General features: G+C 37.6%; 1 protein-coding gene across 14 annotated transcripts in view; it reads left to right on the forward strand.

Moving 5' to 3' along the window:
* The window catches only part of LOC145293758 (forkhead box protein P1-like), a 971,902-nt gene that overhangs the window by 500,945 nt on the left and 450,911 nt on the right, over window positions 1-20,046 (forward strand). Inside the window, exon 1 of one of the 14 annotated variants that reach the window (XM_080140258.1) lies at window positions 16,601-19,124. The exons of the other annotated variants lie outside the window; for them this stretch is intronic. The gene's annotated coding sequence lies outside the window, so the exon portion shown is untranslated. Of the gene's footprint in view, window positions 1-16,600; window positions 19,125-20,046 lie in introns of those variants that run through there. 14 annotated transcript variants of the gene reach the window in all.

The following is a 20,046-nucleotide window of genomic DNA, read 5'->3' on the forward strand; positions in this document are numbered from 1 at the left end:
AGGTCATAAATAAGATGTAGCGCACTCTTTTGTATATCTAGGCAGTACTCGCTCTGAATGATGCAGCTTCAGTTGGGAAATCTCCTTTCCGCATTGAAATAGCTTCTTGTTTTTTTTTGGGTTTTTTTCTCAGCACTTAAAATACGTGTGTGGTCCCATCATCGTATCAAGTTACATGCAAAAATCATAGTGTTTAAAGTACGTGTTTTGACGGCCATCCTGTATGAAAGCGAAACATGGACACGCTATTAAACACGAACCAACGCTTCTTGGGGCCTTCCATTAACGGTGCCCGCGACAGGGACTTCATACCAAACGGCGGTCCCAAGTTTCAGATACAGAAGTATTAAAGAAAGTAGGGCTACCAAGTATTCAGTTGATGGTAATAAAAAGTTGTCTCCGATGGGTTGGTCACATTGTGCATATGGATGACAGTCGCCTGCCAAGGAAATTATTTTATTGTGAAATGCGCGCAGATAATAAAAGTGCATCAACACCAAAGAGGAGATTTAAGGACACAATAAAATCTTATCTGAAACAGTCTGGGTTATTTTATATATTTATTTATTTTTAAACGGGAACCACCACTTATAAAGGCTCGGAGGCCACTCGAGGATAAGGGTTAATGGGTATATATTAGCCAATAACATTATCGCGTAGCGGACATAAGTAGTGGGAGTTTTGTAAATTGGACTACTTAGGGGGGCGGTTCATCAAGAACTTGTTTACGTTGGACTTGAAGACAATCAGATTGTAGTCAGCTGGAAAGCCGGCAATCGGAAGAGAGTTCCACAGGAGTGCAGTTCTAAGAAAGAAGCTTTGTTCATGGAAACTACGTTTAGGTTTAGGCACAGATAAAGAGTGTAGAAAACTATTGATAGTGGTTTTGGCTAGACGAGTGTTTTTCGTGAAAGTTTGGTGAGGGAGGATCATAGATTAGCGCTTGCCATGAAAATAAAACAGATACAGGTGCGCAGCGTCTCTTCTGTGAGAAAGAGGTTGCAGGGAAGTGAAAAGGGCGTACCCCACTACGCTACGAGGTCTATGTTGAACTCTGTCAAGGCAGGATAAGCTGCTTCTAGCAGCTCCTGCCCAGATGTGGCAACAGTAATCCATCGTTGGCCGTACCTGGCTTTTGTGTAGGTAGAGAATTGCATCAGGAGTGAGATATCTACTGGAGCGGTAGAAGTATTCCATCATTTTTCCAGCGACCTTGGCAATGGATTTGATGTGGAAGAATGCGAAAAATTGGCTTTTGATAGAAGTAAATGGCAGAAACTGATTCACGAAAGCATAGAATTTTTTGAGAATAGCCGTATGCAATACAGTGCTTACAAACGTTTAATTCGCAAAGATGAACAGGGTATAGCGCCTGGTTAAGATAGTCACCACGCTAACTGCGATAGATGTGGAAAAGTGTTCCTATCTTTTGCTGCATTCAAAAGACATTTACGTGAATATAAAAACCCATGTTTCACTCCAATAATCTAACTGCAAACAAAGCTGAACGAATGTTCCAGTTCTGTTGCGAAATCTGTCGAGTTCGGTTGGCCTTAAAAGTCATATAAAAAGTGGATGAATAAACGTAGGCAGCTCAGTTACGTCTGTAAGAGATATGTGTGCATATATACATGCACATATACCTATACACATATAAATATCACACACACATATATATATATATATATATATATATATATATATGGGTAGAGCACTGTCGTAAATAATCTCACCCGCTACTTAATTGGCTGAAAAATGCGAAGCTCGTTGTTTGTTTCTTTACAAACAGGCGGTTTGAGCACTGTAAGAGTGGTGGCAGATGTCTATTTAAAAATAGACATTCCGACGAGTTATTTGCGGGCGTCCCTTCTGTGGTCGAGTGGGAGAACTGCCGACTGTCAACACGACGGTTCTAGGTTCAATCCTTGGCTTGGGAGAGATGCTAGTCTAGCGGCACTGATGAGTTGTGATACAACGAAACAGGACTGTATGTCGATGGCTTCATATATATATATATGCCGGGAAACCTTTTTTACCGTCATCGAAATCGATGAAATTGCCTACTTTTCTTTTTAATCAAATCGATTGATTGCCTGCTCTAGTTGGAAATCCATTGCAGTGCACCGGAAGGAAGCTTCACGTGCCTTCCTGCAGTCACTTGGTCCACAATATATTGTAGTTTTCATTGCACTGTAGATGAGCCTACTGTTGATTTTATAGTTAATTTTTATATATAATCTTATATATTATCATATATATATATATATAAATTGAATTTAAGTTCAAAATGCAAATTAGTCAAGTATCAGGCTTCAATTGTGCTCTAAACGGTAACATCCATTTCGAACGCGCCCCTGTCATCAAAAAACCTACTGGTAATGTCTATCCTTACTGCTTGTGCGGTTATAATGGCTTGAATTTAAGTTTAAAATGAAAAAAAAAAATCAAGTATCATTGTGAAATTGTGCTTTAAACAGAAACATTCATTTCGAACGCGACCCTGTCATATCAAAGAACCTACTGCTTATTCTATATGTTTCAGTTTTATTAGCACATGTTTCAGCTTTCGACTTGTGTGGTAACAAAACTTCTCAAAATGATGTTAGGTTGTGTAAGGTGTTAACGTTGATCAAAATCGTCTGTTCCTTATTTCATCAGATTATTTTGATTATCGATACTTATCGAAGACATTCCGATATAAAACCTATCTAAGAACACTGCCAGGCACATAAGGTACCTTCGTGTGAAGTTTCATAAAAATCGGCCATCTATTTTCGAGTCCATAGGGAATAAATTCACACATAAACACGCAGGCAAAGTTCCTTTTATATAATAGCATATCTATCTATCTATCTATCTATCTATCTATCTATCTATCTATCTATCTTTAAAAGTGAACGTGTCTGTGTATCTGTGTGTCTGTGTACATTTCCCTACGGAATAACTCTGTCAATTTTTAGTCTACAGACTCGAAATTTGATATGCAGGTTACTGAGATTTGGGAAAATCGATGTGATCGGTTTTTGGCCAGAAATTTGGCGATTAAGGGGTCAAAGTTCAACGATTTGACCTTTGAGAACTCTACCAAACTCCTCCAACAATTCGGGGTCTAAACACTTGAAATTTTAGATATAGGTTTGTTGGACATGGATCCAACTTAATAACTTGATTTAAGCCCAAAACAATAAATTTTAAGGGATCATAATAGGGATCAAAGTTTTTAAAAAGTGACCGCTTTTTATCTATTTATTTATTTATTATTTATTTTATTTTTTTTTTTTGCTTAACATACACCTCCAAACACCCGGGCAACGTCGGGCTGAAATGAAGTGGTGGGAGAGGGAGGCTTTACCCGGTGGTAAAATATGCTTAGATATGATATTTTAATTTGTCAAGATTTCGAATATATAATCATAGTTGTGATTTGAAAAGTTAAAAAAAAAGTATTTGAGTGCCATCAGCTCGAATCGAAACCGAAAGCAAAGCTATAGTATTCAAAATCGATAACGTTACCACTGTACCAAAGTGACACGCGTATAAATTGATTAAAAATAAACTAAGACGAATGTACAAAATATATAACGATTTCTTTGACTTTTTTTTACCCCTTTTTTGACCCCTTAAAAACTATTTTAACCGGCTAAAGACCCCGTAAAAGAACGGTCCGTAAAAAATCTTATCATTTGAGATTCCTAGCGTCGCTCTGCGACTTTTAGTTTCGGAAGAGATAGGGTGTGAAAATATGGAGACAGACAGACAGACATAGTGAGTTTTATAAATTAGATGTGGAGCACATGATATGACTCCCTTAATACTAACAGTCCCATGCTTGACCTTCCTCTTGCCCCTCCCACTCTCTTATTTGTTTGTTTTGTTTATTTGCAGCTTCTGCGATAAGGTTATTTCTGTTCGGCGTTCGCACAAAATGGATTCAATATCGGAAACTAATATTTCCTCCAAATTTTGTTGATATTTAAGTTGACAGACATTATAGTGATAATCGTTGGAGTGCGACCGTTACTAATTTCGTTTCCTTGCCCGACCCGAACACACCCACCACACCCACTTTCCTTGCTCTCATCCACTGATCCAGAGTCCCGATCGCCCTCTTCTGCCAGAGCGTTTTTTTATTTTGTTTCCAGAGACGATGGATCCGTCTAGAATTTATGTCTGCCTGCGCAGTATTTAGAAGGCTAAATATATTTACAAGGATCTGTTCAGACACGCATATAAAAACTATGAGCAAAATTGTGTTGAATTACATAGTCGGTACATTTTTTTTGTTATATACAAGTTGTGTTATGTTTCGTACTTTAGTCTTGATAAAATATATATATATATATATATACATACATATATACACACGAGCAGGGAAACTCGACGTTGCCCGGGATTGAATGAGGATTAACGAATGTTTCGCCCTCTCATATTTTATTATCACCAAAATCAATGAAATCGACCATTTTTCAATCAAATCGATTAACTGCCTACTCTAGTTGAGAACCCACCGCGGTGCAAGCTTCACATGCCATTTTTAATGACTTAGTCCACAATACAGTGTAGTTTACATTGCACTGTAATGAACCTACCATTGATTTTATAAAATTATTTTTATATAATGGCTTGAATTAAAGTTTAAAATGCAAAAGTCAAATATCATGGTTCAATTGTGCCCTAAACAGAAACGTTTAATTCGAACGTGTCCTTATTATATCAAAGAACTTCGTTGATATTATATGTCTGGACTTTCTACTTGTGCAGTAATAAAACTTTTCAAATGGACTTGTGATGTTAGGCTGTATAATCACTTATTCCATCTTTCATCGGATTTTTTCGATTACCGATACGTATTGAAGACATTATGATAAAAAAAAACTATCTAAGAACATTGCCAGGCTCATAAAGTACATTTATGTGAAATTTATAAAAATTGGTGAAACCGTTTAGAAGTCTATAGGAAACAAACTCACACTCACACACACACACACACACACAACATTCCTTTTATATAATAGTAGGAGATATATATATATATATATATATATATATATATATATATATATATATATGGCATAATCTAATTGACACACCGGTTCTCGTCAGATCACCAAAGTTAAGCAACGTTGAGCCTGGTTAGAACCAGATGGGTGACTATTTGGGAATTCTAGGTGCTGTATGTGCTCTCTGCTATTTCGGCATTTGTTCTCGGTCGTCCTGTACATACCCTTCACTTGCCACTGGTATTTACAATGTCGACTCAGGAGAGGTGGTGTTGGAGATTGTGAATCACCTGCCGCAAAAATTTCATGTGCAGGCACCCCTTCGTGGGTATCCATAGCCTGTCAAAGACTGAAGAAGCCTGTTTTACACACACACACCCACACACACACAGAGTCATCCACAGACAGACTGTTTCGCTGTACACTGCTCATCAGTGCGGTTAGACTAGTACTCATCCAAAACCAGAAATTTAACCCACAACCATCTAGTTGATAGCCGGCAGTTTTAGCTATACCTACCTGGTAGAGCCCGAGATGCAAGGAAGAAATTTTAATTTCTATTTGTTTGTACCTTTTGTAAACTTAGGTAGATAACTCCTATTATATTCTACAGTAAGAAATTAAATTTCCTCTGCTGATTTTTATTTTTAGGTGATTATTTAAAATGTTTCATATTAACAGTCGTCTAAGAACTTTTTGAATACATTGTAACTAAGTACATTGTTTTATTGTGAATAACATGGCATAACAATAACAAATTATGATTGGCTAGTTGTAGAGTATATTGTTCTTTTATAATTGTCTTTATGGATGTTCTAGAATTGCTATTAAAATGTTGATCAAATAACGACTGCTGGATAATTCTGCCTTTTAGGAATTTAATGTAATAATTAACAATATGATCAAATTCTATTCGGTCATAGCTGACAGAACGAAAAATATCTACCCTGGTGGATTACATACAGGATTTAGTGTAGTATGGTGCATATGAGCGCGTGGGAAGGTATCACAAGTAGGGAGGGGGGCTAGCTTGCTAAGTGTGTGCGAGAAGAGATAGAAAAAAAAAAAAGAGAAAAATGCACCACGTGCCCAGGACAGAAAAAAAGTTGATGTCTAAGAAAATGGACATATAGAGTCCAGGACGAGAATAAGCCGGCTGTGGCCGGAGGAAGAAGAAAAGTGTATGCCAGGCGAGATGGACGATGGCAAGAAATTTTTAAACGGTGTCAGAACGAGAGAAGAAAAGTGGACGTCGAAGAGAATGGATGTGTGAAGTTGAAGACGAGAATGGGCTGGCTGGGCCCAGCATGTGGTCGGAAGAAAGAGAAAGTAAGGATAATAAATGCTTTTGTTTAAAAAAAAGAAAAAGTGCCAGCCTGGATTTTATTTCTTTCTTTCCATTTTTATTTTTATGAATTACTAAATTTAAGAGTAACGGCTAGGTTATATCAGTACGAAATTCCGTCAAGGTTGTTCCAAAGTTTGGCATAAAGATACCCAAGTTTAAGAAGGCGGTAGTCTCTGCTTTATCGACTGACGTTCACACTCCTTTTTTGTCTATTAGCCAGGTGCAGAGGTACAATCACAGGGACTCAACAGATACCCCAAGTGCTTTGCCTTGTTTTTTTTTGCTTTTTTATTTACTAGGACTATGAACGCTGTCCCTCGTTTCTCTTTCTCATTCTCTTTCTCTCAAACTGAGCAACTTAGGGGTGCTTATTTATTTATTTTAGTGAAACAACAACAACAGCAACTATGAAGATGAGGATATCGATGCCTCGAAAAACAAAGGATAACCCCCGTAGGGGTAGATGCGCATGTAATTGTGTGGCAAGGGTTGTGCAATCCCAACCACACCTCTCCTGAATCGGCACTGCTTGAGTCCAGTGGACAGGGGAAAGCCCAGGACGACTGTAAATAATGATGAGATAAGCGGAGAGCACATACAGAACCTGAAAGTCCAAAATGGTCACCCATCTGGTACTAGTCAGGCTCATTGTTGCTTAACTTGGATGATCTGACAGGAACTGGTGTACATGAAGATGAGGATACTAGCCCTCAAAGAGAATGAATGCACAAATTGGTACTGCTTGCTTGACACATGTTCATGTAACTAGCCTGGACCGCTCTAATATGATAGGTTTGAGGGTTTGTCTGGCTGCTGTTTCCGACTGACAGTACAGAAACCCTAACACTAAGACGAGCTGCTCTCTCATAAGTTGTATATTGGAATAGATGTAGTGCCATGTGCAGGAAAAGGTACTCTGCACTTATTACCGATGAGTTATCCAGGGAGCACAATCCTATAGATGAGGAGCTGGTTGATGGTCTTCTTCAAAGTTATATTTGTCGAAAGATTATGAAAATGGGAAGCAAGTTATGAATAATATAAAAAATAATCCAAATAATATATATGCGATCTTGTTTTCTTGCTTTTAACTTAGTATACATATATATATATACATATACATATATACATACATATATATATATATATATATATATATATATATATATATATATACATACATACATATATATATATATATATATACTAGCAGTTCAGGCTGGCTTTGTTGGGCCCTATGTACTGTTCATAACTTTATGTGCATATGTATATATACAAATTAAAAATTTGACTCGTGTCCAGGTAACCTACATCTAAAATTTCAAGTGTTTAGACCCAAAATTGGTGGTGGAGTTTGGTAGAGTCTGCAAAGGTCAACTCTTTAAACTTTCGTCTCTTAGCAGGCAAAGTTTCGCCCAAAAACTGATTTAAAAGCTTGCTGCATCTCTGAATACCCTTTATGTAAAATTTCAAATGTTTAGACCCAAATTGGCTGAAAAGGTCAAATTTTTGGAACTTTGACTCCTTGAAAGCTAAATTTTCGGCCAAAAACTGATTAAAAAGCTTGCTCAATGTCTGATTACACTTTATGTAAAATTCCAAATGTTTACACCAAAAATTGGCCGAGTCATTTGGTAGAGATTGCAGAGGTCCAATTTTTTTTTAACTTTGACCCCAATTTTGACCCCTTAACAGTTATTGTTTTGGTCTCAAATAGAAACGTTTGATCGAGGTCCAAGTAACCTACATCTAAAATTTCAAGTGTTTAGACCCAAAATTGGTCGAGGAGTTTGGTAGAGTTTTCAAAGGTCAAATCATTGAATTTTGGCTCCTTGGCAGCCAAATTTCTGGCCGGAAACCGATTAAAAAGATATTCCCAAATCTGAATACGCCTAATTTTAAATCTCGAGTCTGAAAATTGACAGTAGTAGTTTGGTAGGGAAATGTACACATACAGACACACACACACACACACAGACAATTTCACTTTTATAGTTATATAGATATAAATTGCTCAGCAAGGCTATTGTTATTTTGTTTGTCGAGCTGCAACAATATTTTCTTTTTGAATGTAAATATGGGTTAAAACTTAAGCAATCATTCTTATATTGTCCTTGCCTTTGTTATTTATTATGTTTGCTTTCCCATAATGCAACGCGACTAATTTGATAGAAAAACAAAGTCAGCATTGAAGAAAAAAAGGATGAGGGGGAATGACCTTGTGACAATATTGACAAAACCAAAATAAACAATAATGAAACAATACAAGAAAAGATATTCGAAATAATTCATTATTGATTACATATTCACAATAATAATAATAATAATAATAATAATAATGATGACCCCCCCCCCAAAAAAAAAATAGAGTGGGCATCGACTGGCGCCACATCAAATATTTGTGAAGGGTCAAGGAGGATAGAAAGACCGAGGAGGGAAAGCACTAACCAGACCTCCACATGATAAGTGCACAGAGGACTGGGACCTTGAAGATGCTTGTTGCCACCCCAATTCCAGTGGAAGCCAATTGTTGCTGCCAGTGAGAAGTCTATAGCAAGCGGTTTTTGCAATAACACAAATTCATATGCAAATGTTATCGAACGAGGTGAAGAGGACTAAAAATGCAGAGAGACTTGTTGTCACCCAGACTCCAGGGAACATGATAGGTTCCTATTTACAATGCTTCCTCACGGGACAGAGTTAGACACCAGGGTCGTTTTTTAACGCGGAGAAAAGGAACAAAAATAAAAATTGTCTCCGCCGTGAAGGATTTCTCCTCCACTGACAGAGAACAAGAAATTGAAGTGCAGCATCTGAAGAGCAGATACTACACTTTGAGGTATTTATTTGCTCCCCCACTGAGCAAATTAGGCACAAGGCCGATTTTTAAAGTGAGGAGTGAAGAGGAAATGGGGACCAACTCCCACGGGGAGTAGGATAGTGACTATTGGTATGAAGGGTTTCCCCTACATTGACCAAGGTCTTATATGTGAGGTTGCCCCCACATATGGTCTTTGCTTGCAGTATCTGCCGGAACAGATGGTATTTATTTGCTCCCCCACCGAGCAAATTAGGCACAAGGCCGATTTTTAATGTGGGGAGTGAAGGGGAAATGGGGACCAACTCCCCGGGGAGTAGGGGAGCTGGATAGTGACAATTGGTATGAAGGGTTGCCCCTACATTGACCAAGGTCTTATATGTGGGGTCGCCCCCACATATGGTCTTTGCTTGCAGTATCTGCCGGAACAGATGGTATTTATTTGCTCCCCCACTGAGCAAATTAGGCACAAGGCCGTTTTTAATGTGAGGTTAAAACCAGCTCCCCTAAAAGTAGGCAAAAAGGGGGCACTCTGGTTACCAAAAATAATAATTGTCCCAGTATAGAGGTTTTTCCTCCATTGACTGGTACAAATCATCTTAAGTGTAGTATCTGCCGGAACAGATGGTGTTTATTTGCTCCCCCACCGAGCAAATTAGGCACAAGGCCGATTTTTAATGTGAGGAGTGAAGGGAGGGGGAAGGGAAAAAGGGGACCAGCTCCCGAGAGGTGGGAAATGGGAGCTGGTTAAAGGTCAGGCATGTGGGGTTGCCCCCACATCTGGTCTTTGCTAGTCATAGCTAGTCATAGCTTGCAGCATCTGCCGGAACAGATGGTATTTATTTGCTCCCCCACCGAGCAAATTAGGCACAAGGCCGATTTTTAATGTGAGGAGTGAAGGGAGGGGGAAGGGAAAAAGGGGACCAGCTCCCGAGAGGTGGGAAATGAGAGCTGGTTAATGGTCAGGCATGTGGGGTTGCCCCCACATCTGGTCTTTGCTAGTCATAGCTAGTCATAGCCTGCAGTATCTGCCGGAACAGATGGTATTTATTTGCTCCCCCACCGAGCAAATTAGGCACAAGGCCGATTTTTAGTGTGAGGAGTGAAGGGGAAATGGGGACCAACTCCCCGGGGGAGTAGGGGAGATGGATAGTGACAATTGGTATGAAGGGTTGCCCCTACATTGACCAAGGTCTTATATGTGGGGTCGCCCCCACATATGGTCTTTGCTTGCAGTATCTGCCGGAACAGATACTACACTTTGATCTTGTGCATAGTCTCAGTTGATGGGTTGCATGAGAACTCCTAGTGAGTACAAATAATAGTTGATTTTATGTCTGCTTTACATGCTGGCACAGATTTTAGAAATTGACTTCCAAACCAACATATCTCTGGCCAGGTCTTTATTTAACCTTCTTTTTTTTTTTTTTCTCAAATCACGCTTTATCATTTCTCTCAGGTTTTCCTTGTCTTTCCCCTACAAAGTGTATAGAACACATTCTTGGGGTCATGGAGATGGAGCGTGCTGCTTTGCTGTTGCTGAGCAGCATGCATTCGTTTTGTATAGAATCAGATGATTGTTGCTGGTATTCGTTTCCCTGATATCTTTCTAGTTAGAATTCTTTCTAAAAAATAGATTGGCTGTATACAGTTGTTATTTCTGAGTGATTGTGACATCTGTAAAGAGCCAATAAAGTTCCTATTTACAATGCCTCCCCACGGGAGTTAGACACCAGGGTCGTTTTTTAACGTGGAGAAAAGGAACAAAAATTAAAATTGTCTCAGTCGTGAAGGATTTCTCCTCCACTTACAGAGAACAAGAAATTGAAGTGCAGCATCTGAAGAGCAGATATTACACTTTGATCTTGTCCCGAAGGAAAGTTATCTCCTCGATGGCCAATGCTATTTGTTAGATCTGTAAGGTTACAGGAATTTACCTCTGACACAGACAGCAACAAGACCCACTTTTTGGTCTCCCGACAAAAGGAGGGTGGACCTGTAAATTCACCCTTGTCCGTTCGTCTGTCCACACTTTTCTCAATAATTACGCCTTGGTATTTTTTGAAATTTTGCACAAACATTAAACATGATATGAATAAAAAAGTAACAGAACAGATTTTCCTGAAAAACTCCGGTTACACCCCTAGTGGTGCATTTCGTGTTAAAATGGCTTAAAATTGACACTATTGTGCTTATCAAAAAAAATTGATACCTTGGATTTTTATAAAATTTTCTAAAAAATTGTAACTAACTGATTTCTATGTAATTTTATTTGTCTATACTTCACGATAACTCTTAGGTGTGCCCCAGGGGCTCTTTTAGGGCTAATAAAAACACTCTATTTTGGGGACTATTTTACCATATTTGTCCAACATTTTCTGTGTATGTCTATTTAGCAGTTTTGCATGGTGCTGAACTCAAATTTAAATGTGTTAAGGCCTTGGGGACTTTTGGGCTAAATAGGGGTGGTGAGCAAATGATGGAATTAGTCATTTCTTTTATTACATGGTGCAGAACTCAAATTTACATAAGTTAAACCCTAAAATTGCACATTTTGTTGTTTTCACAAGGATTTGACATCCCCTGGGGAGGGAGGGGGGGCAATGCGGACTTAGTCATTTTTTTATGCTTCATTTACTGGGTACTCACGGAAGACCATGCATGCTTCACTTGTTGCATATAAAGTCGGGGAAGGTTTGGCCCAGAGAAAGAAATGGCATTTGCACATGAATAGAAATAAGATTGTTATCTTTATTCCATGGCTTTGCACTTCCAAGTCAGACGTGTTCTTGTTTGCCGTAGACGCAGAGGTAGAAACGGACAGTCGATGGTGGATCCTGATATTGGCTCTTAATGTTGACGACCTATGAACCGAATGGCTCTGAAGGGTTAGACTTCAGATGGGGACTAGTGCTGTGGCCAGAAGATCACCAAAAGATTAGCCCAAAGAATTTTATTAAATCTTTACTTCACCCCCCCCCCTTCCCTTACACGCACACAACTGAGATTCTCCACATTATTTTTTCAATTGTATGAACAGAATTTTTTTTTTTTTCGAAAACTTCTTCAACTCTCTCACACTCTTTAGCGGCCTGCTTCCTTATTATATAAAGCATGTTCATTTATTCTTTAACTAGCGGGGGTACCCGGCGTTGCCCGAGTGTTTGTTTCCGGGACGGGGGGGGGGAGTTTTAAAAAATGTTATGGTATGTAAGTAGGAAGGATCAAACCCGGAGTCATGAGTAAAAGTAGGAAAATAAAGTGTGAAAAAAAACAAAAAAAAAACATCTGCAACGTTAACAGTTCGGCCACCAAGAAAAGTCCATTCCAGTTGTTTAGGAAAAAAAAAAAAAAAAACGACTACGGTAGGTCGGCGCGAACGTGAAAATATAATGTGAATTGTCCAGCATGCTAACCACTACGCCACAGAGCACTGCAGCTTAGTTTAGTGATTTTAAATAACTTCACATGAAAGAACTACGAAGCCAAACCGGTGTTCTCTTCTCAACTGTTCCTTGTGAACGATCCCCAAACGGTGTTAAGTGGTAGCAGGGGGAGGAGGAATTTATTAGAGAGAAAATATTTTACCACTTCCATTGATCTTAACCGATTTTGGCCGTGACTTCTCAGCAGAAAAAGTATAGAAATCTAAGATTATCGAGGAATTTGAGAAATAATAAGCCTATAACACACCTCAGATATTGTTCTGCCGTTTGTGCATATTATATTTGCATGAAATATCTTGATTTTTAATCCTATTAATGTCAAAATCAGACGGGAAAAATGAGTTCATTTTATTTATATAGATAGAAGAATAGATAGATAGATAGATAGAAGATAGAAGAAGAAGAGAAGAGAAGAGATAAAAGGGACTCTGGATCTTTTGTAGAAAAGCCCCGCCACATATGGACAAATGAGTTTTGCAAAAATAATTTCACAGTCCGTGCAGATGCTCTTTGCCTACTGTCGAGGCATGAGTCAGGTTATGGTTAGGCTATACAAAATGCAAAATAAATGCCACAGTGGAATGTCTCGTGGAATGGTCAACAGCTATAGGTGTGAGTTTGTATGGAAGTAAAAACATAAAGAAAAAAACACTTTTTCTTCTAGGGTGTTTTGGTTGATAGCTTTCAGTCGTGAAAAATAGGTATTTGATTCTAACTAGCGGATTTTTCTTAGTTTTATATATTCATTTATTTCTTTGCGTCATTTGTTTCAGGGGTCGGGGTGTATGGATTCCGTCATCGCGATTAAGCAATAATTCTTTCTTTTTTTTTTTTTTTTCTTTTTTTTTTTAACAACTGACATTTTATTTGTTTTATTAGAGAGCACATATGTTTGTGGCGGGTCTCTTGTACAAAAAATCCGAAAAAAAAAAATAATAAAATAAATAAACTATGATGAAAAATTAAAAAATTTTCATCATAGTTTTGAAAATGATAGGAATAGCTGAAAACGATATTTCCAAGAACAATAAAAGTTAAAACTATTGGAGCGTGGTGGAGTGAAGCAACACTTTGCTACTTTGTGGCACTCTTAGGGGTCAAAGTGTTGATGGCTAGATTAATTTCAACAAAGGGTTCCATTATATATATATATATATATATATATATATATATATATATATATATATATATATATATATATATATATATATATGCAAGCAAGCAGTGCTTGCTGCAAGCACATGTTCAGGTTTCCCCCCACCCCGGGGTTTTGTCAATTCGTCTTTGTAAGCAAAGGTTTTGTGTACGGGCGTAGCAGGATGACAATGATGGGGGAAGGCTTACTGACTTTGCCTAATTTTCCGTTCACCCTTAACCCCCCCCACTCTCTCTCGCTCCCTCTTTCTCTCTCTCTTCTGTTGCTTTCATATCCTTTCCTCTTTTCTCGCCCTTCTTTTTATCTGTTGGCAAGTGCGCGTTTCGGCGTTCTTAGATAAAGCTGGGGAGCCATGGGGATCTTTTTTTTTTTTTTTCTGCCCATCAACCGGTTGGTGTGTCACGCATAAGTATAGTCACTATTTGTCTCCCCACGAGGTTAGTAGAGTAAAGATGCAAGATCAGTTTGAAAAATAATATCCTTCACTGACAGAAGACAGAACAGATAAAATCTAGTATCAGAACAGATGTTACACTTTTATTCCTAGCTAAAACGCCAAAGAGTCTGAGTATGTCGCACTTTAGTCCGTATTTACTTTCCCCGCTCTCTAATAAAGTTAGGTACAATGTCAGTTTTTTTTTTATGTGAGGGAATAAAGCTCCCCACATTGGGGCGCTGAATGGGGTAAAAGAAAAATATTCTCCAGTTAACGAACGATTTCTCTTTCACTGATCGAAAACAACAGATTCTATACTTTGATCATAATTCAAAGTCTGTCAAGCTTAATTCTTTTTTTTTTTTTTTTTTTTTTTGACAAAATATCTTAATATTTTTAATATTTCGTCCAGGGCCGGCTAAAACCACTATGTATGGTTTCCCCCACTCTCTATTTGTGCCTAAATGTAAATGCAGATTCCATGAACAAACTTCTTTCCCAGAACTTCCAACCTTTCGAACACTGTTCCGCTGGCATGCTTCCCGTCTAAATACAACATGGAGGCATCTAATGTAAGCATTTCCTGTTAAGTCGTCCTCATCCCACCCAATTTACATCATTAACGGTTACTTCACTACTATCTTATCCTCAAGTGACCTCGGGCCTTGATAAGCGATGACCCCCCCCCTCAGTAAAAAACAAACAAACAAAATCCTGAAAATTCTGTTGTCGATTATGGTAGCCGTTCCGAATATGTGATTAATCTTGGGTTGTGTTGACTCAGGACTTTTAAATTTATTTATCTAATTTATTTATCTCTCATTTAAAAGTTATGACTATAATTATTTAAAATATCATACACCAAGTTAATTTGAACTAAACAGGAATATTATTTGTATGGAATACTAAAAGTTAGACCCGTTGAATTGTTAGATTTTTTGTTCGTAACCAAAAAACGTGTTTGTTTTTGTTTTTTATATATATACAATTAAACTTTTTATTCAATTTTGTTTGAATTGAATATTTTTAGAAATTTTTCCCGGCGCAAAAATAGGGCATTACTGCTATATTCATTTTCAGCATACTCCAAAACCTGTGAAAGTTGTCATCGAGTTTAAAAAAAAAAAAAAAAAAAAAGTAAAAATGTACCCTACCCCCCCCCCCTTTTTTTTTTTTAAACGGGAATAAGAGAGAGTCGCAATATTTTTCTCGGTCATAGTCACAAAGTACGTGTTCAGTTTAGCAGAACGTTATAATTGAAAACTGATCCCCGTCGATAAAAGTCATATTCATTTATTTCTTTTTTTTTTTTCACCTCATTTTTTTTTTTATCTGAAAGTTAAGTTTGTAATCGATGAGATTAACGTGAAAAATAAGTGTAAATTGTGGAATTCAATGAATGGGGGTTACTTTCCTAAACGTCTGCCTTTGCGAAAAAATTAAATGCGATATTCGTTTTCAGCATACACGAAAACCTTCAAATGTTGTCATTTTAAAGGAAAATGTTTCGGTGGAAACCAAGTAAAAATTACCGTTATTTTTTTTATGTGATTTTTATTTTGGAGGGTTAGGGTATTACTTTCTACTATCGCAAGATGTCAATTTAACGTAGTCGTGGGCTCGTGGGGAGGAAAAAATCAAAAGAGAAACAATTTGTAAAGGTGCGCCGTTTCTCAGTGGAAACGGCTCAGGCAACCAACCAGTCATAACCTTTCCTTTCCGATGGAGAAGGCAATGCCTGGAAGGAAGGCCACGTATGACCGAAAAGAGTCCCTTGTGAGCAAGATAAGTGTTAGAATGTGCCGCCAAGCTTCCACCTGGGTAAATATGTGGCTCTGTTTCGTATGAACTTGAAATAGTATTTTCATTGATGACAGCGCAATTTAAATAGACGCATCTTAAGTAAATATTTTTTGTTCCGCTTGTTTTTCTTTTTTTCTTCGTTTTTTTTTCTCTTTTCTTTGTTTTTTTCTCTTTTCCTTTTTTCTTTGTTTTTTTTTCCTTTTTTTCTTTGTTTTTTTTCTCTTTTCCTATTTTTGCATTTTTCTGTTTTTCTTTTTGTTTTTTTCTGTTTATTATTATTATTTTTTGTTGCTTATACATCTTGTCCACTTTTATTCGCAAAGGGCGGCAGTTTGTAATGAGAGCAGCATCCCCGCTGTCTAATAAAGCTAAGACCCAGTCCTCCTTCTTCTTGTTCTTCCATTATTTCTTTTTTTTCTTTTTTTTTTTTCTGTTTTCTGTTTTCTTTGTGTGTGTGTGTGTGTGTGTGTGTGTGTGTGTGTGTGTGTGTGTGTGTGTGTGTGTGTGTGTGTGTGCGTACGTGCACGCGCGTTTTTTTTTTTTTTTTTTTTTTCTTTTTTGTTCCGGCTTCATACAGTTGTCAAAGTTAGGAGTTACACATTATAATCATTTATTTCTTCAGTTGAAGAGAGCGATAAACTCGCACCGGATCGCTAGACAAAAGGAAAAAAAAAAAAAAAAAAGATATTAAGGAGGGGAAAAAAACAACAACAACAAAAAAAGTGAAATTATATATTTTGTATTTTTAGCTATATATTTTTTACATTCATGCACTGATTAGCCATCCATACCGGCGATTTCCGAAATAGATGTTTTTGGATGTTACCACTACTGCAGCAGCGGAAACAATTTACACACACACACACACACACACACACACACACACACACACACACACACACACACACACACACACAAAAATAGTTTGCCTATCCGTCCGTTCCACTTTTTCTCGGAAACCACTGAACCGATATGGCTGAAATCGTGTATGGACCTTTGTTATTATAAGGTGCGCTAAACTAAGTATTATGATATCAATTCGATGCAAATTTAAGGATTAATAGAAATTATTCACGACAATAAAGCATTTACTCTAGAAATTTAGCATACATTCCATATCAACGGGCTATAACTTTGGTGCGTTTTAACGGGCTAAAACGTCTAATATATATTTTATTCATGTTTTCTTTTATTTATTCAATTTTCACCCCAAACAAAGGCACAGTGCCACGTTGTAACGGGGCTACTATCGGGGACATAGGTTGCAGGGATACTATGTAGGGAGTTGAGCAGCAAGATGTCTGTTCACATTACACTTGAACTTCTGCATGTCAGTACAGTTGGGAAAGCAAAATCCTGGAAAGGAGTTCCAAAGTTTAGTAGTTATGGGGAAGAAACTATTGGAGTAGAAGGCTTTCTTACACCTATGGGTCTCTACTGTGTAAGGGGTGGGATTAGGCTGCTTGTGGGTGGTATTTACGTCGAGAGGGTACAAGTGCTTGCTTGTAGTTCGTCAGAGCATTAACCATTAAAATACTTGTAGAATAGGCAGAGGACAGAAGAGACGTTGCGAGCCTATCCTTGTTTTATCGTTATTTCCATGGCAGGTGCTCGTCTGAACTCCAATCTCTGGTCCCCGCTCGCCAATCTTTCACGAAAAACACCCGTCTAGCTGAATCCACTGTGAAAAATTTTCCCCACTCTTTATCTGTGCCTAAATCAAAACGCGGATTCCATGAACAAAGCTTCTTTCTTAGAACTGCACGCCTGTGGAACTCTGTTCCGTCTGCCTGCTTCCCACCGGACTACAACTTGGATGTCTTCAAGTCCAATGTTAACAAATTCCTAATGAACCGCCTCCTTAAGTGAACACTTCATCAAATCTCCACACTAACGTAATGTACTTGCAATAACCCTTATCCCTGAGTGGCTTCCGGGCCTTGATAAGTGGTGGGTGATCACTGTGTAAAGAAAAAAAGAAAAAAAAACATTTCGTAGTGTCTTAAAAATGTACTCACACTTCGAATGACGGTAAAACCTTTATTTATAAATACTGAATTAAATGGACTTCAAGTACAGAGGGCAACTGTTCTAATCGATGACCATTATCGCCAAGACAACGCTGAGAACGGGCACCTAGGGATTCGTAAACGTCCCGAGGTCATTACAATATATTTGTTAACACACTGTGTATATTAGTTGCTTTATTATTCATATAGAATAAAAACGGTTATTCTTAAGACGCGTCCATACTATCTGCGATAAAATAGCGATCCGAAGGCTATTTTAAGCCTGACGAACCGACCGGCATCTATTTATAGAGATCAGATGTACGGTTGGGTTTATGTAAAATGACTCTGTTTCGGACTAAAGCCTGACAGACAAGCCGACCGAGCCTCCTAGTGAAATGCCTGGACAGATATAAAATAAAACTCACTCATTAAATCTGCGCGTTTCACACTTGGGTGTGACGACTGACGGACAGAACCTTCTGCACATATTGTTGGTCGCATAAAACATTTTTATGTAAATGCGAATTAAAAGAGAAACGGCGATATACACGGTTTTCGTACAGGACGACAACTGCAGGACGGACGATGACAAGAAAAAGAAAAAAGATCGCACCACACAATTTTGTTTTTTACGGAGAAGAAAAAAAGATTTCCATTGTGCAAGTTACGCCGTGTGATTAAACGCTCTGAATTGGTTACGTTCGCTTTTTGTGTTATATGGTAAAGAGAGAGACAGGGGGGAAGAGACTCCTTTTAAGGGAGATAAGAAAAAGGAAACAAATAATTAAAAAAAAAAAAAAAAAGAAGCAAATCTTACTGGATTGTTACAAAAAAAAAAGTATATATGTTTATATTTGAATGAATTCTTCTTTTTAACATAAAATAAAAAGTGGGAAAAATTATCTACAGACCGGAGAATATCCGAAAAAATGTTTTTTTAAAAAAAAAAAAAAAAAAAGAGGTTTTATGAATTTTAAAAATTCAATTAATTTTTAATTTTTTTTTTTTAATTAAAAAAAAAAAAAGGAAAACACACACACACATTTTGGAAAAATGTTTACGTTGGCTTACTTTTGGGAGGAAAATTTTTTATGCTAAAAGAAAGGTTAGTTCTATTTCACTTAATTTTTATTTTTTTATTTTATTCAAAGTTTAGTGCTTACGCAGAATACGACCCGTGCGTTGCGTGCTATTTTTAATTTATTTATTAATTATTATTATTTTTTTGAGATACGCTTTTCAAGGTATATTTAATTTTTACAGAATCTTTTCTTTATTAAATAGCTGAAAATACAAAATAGTTTTTTTTAAAGGCCCGCACACGCCCACCCATGTTGAAAATAAATTTCTAAATAATGACGTCATAATCCCAACATTGTCCGTATTTTGCATATGTACTCGAAGTTTCAATGAAATTATTTTATTTCTGAGACAATATCTCGAGTGTGTGCCTGTGTTTCTCGTCTTTGTATAACTTTGATAAGTACGCATCATCGCATTGTACTGACTAGAAGTTCTCACACAGATCACCATCAGAGGTTGCTCAGTGCTCACTGACAACAACCGATGGTGTTCCCTAGAGTCTGGGTGACAACAAGTCTCTCCATATTACCAGTACTCTCCCATCTCTTCGATAACCTTTACAGATGAATTTGTGTTATCGTAACATTGGTCATAGCTGGAATTGGGGTGACAATAAGTCATCCCAATGTCTCAGTCCTTTGTGCACTCATCCAGTAGAGGTCTGGTTAGTACTTTCTCTCCTCAGTCTTTCCATCCTCCTTGACCCTTCGGTGCGGTGCGCCGTGCGGTGCCATTTGATGTCGGCACTACATTTTTGGGGGTGGGGGCGTAATTTACGATTATACAGTTTCAAACTATCATAAACTATGTTTTAAGTTTAATTCAGTTTCAAACGGATAAAAACTGATTGCACATTTTAAATAAATGTCCGGCTTAATATGAATTTGACGTAGCTTCGAATTAAGTCTTGACAACTTCACGTGTTCGTGTTTGTGTGTGTGTGT

The sequence above is a fragment of the Euprymna scolopes genome, chromosome 15, assembly GCF_053919585.1.
Source record: "Euprymna scolopes isolate OS-2025 chromosome 15, ASM5391958v1, whole genome shotgun sequence".
NCBI lineage: Eukaryota > Metazoa > Mollusca > Cephalopoda > Sepiida > Sepiolidae > Euprymna > Euprymna scolopes.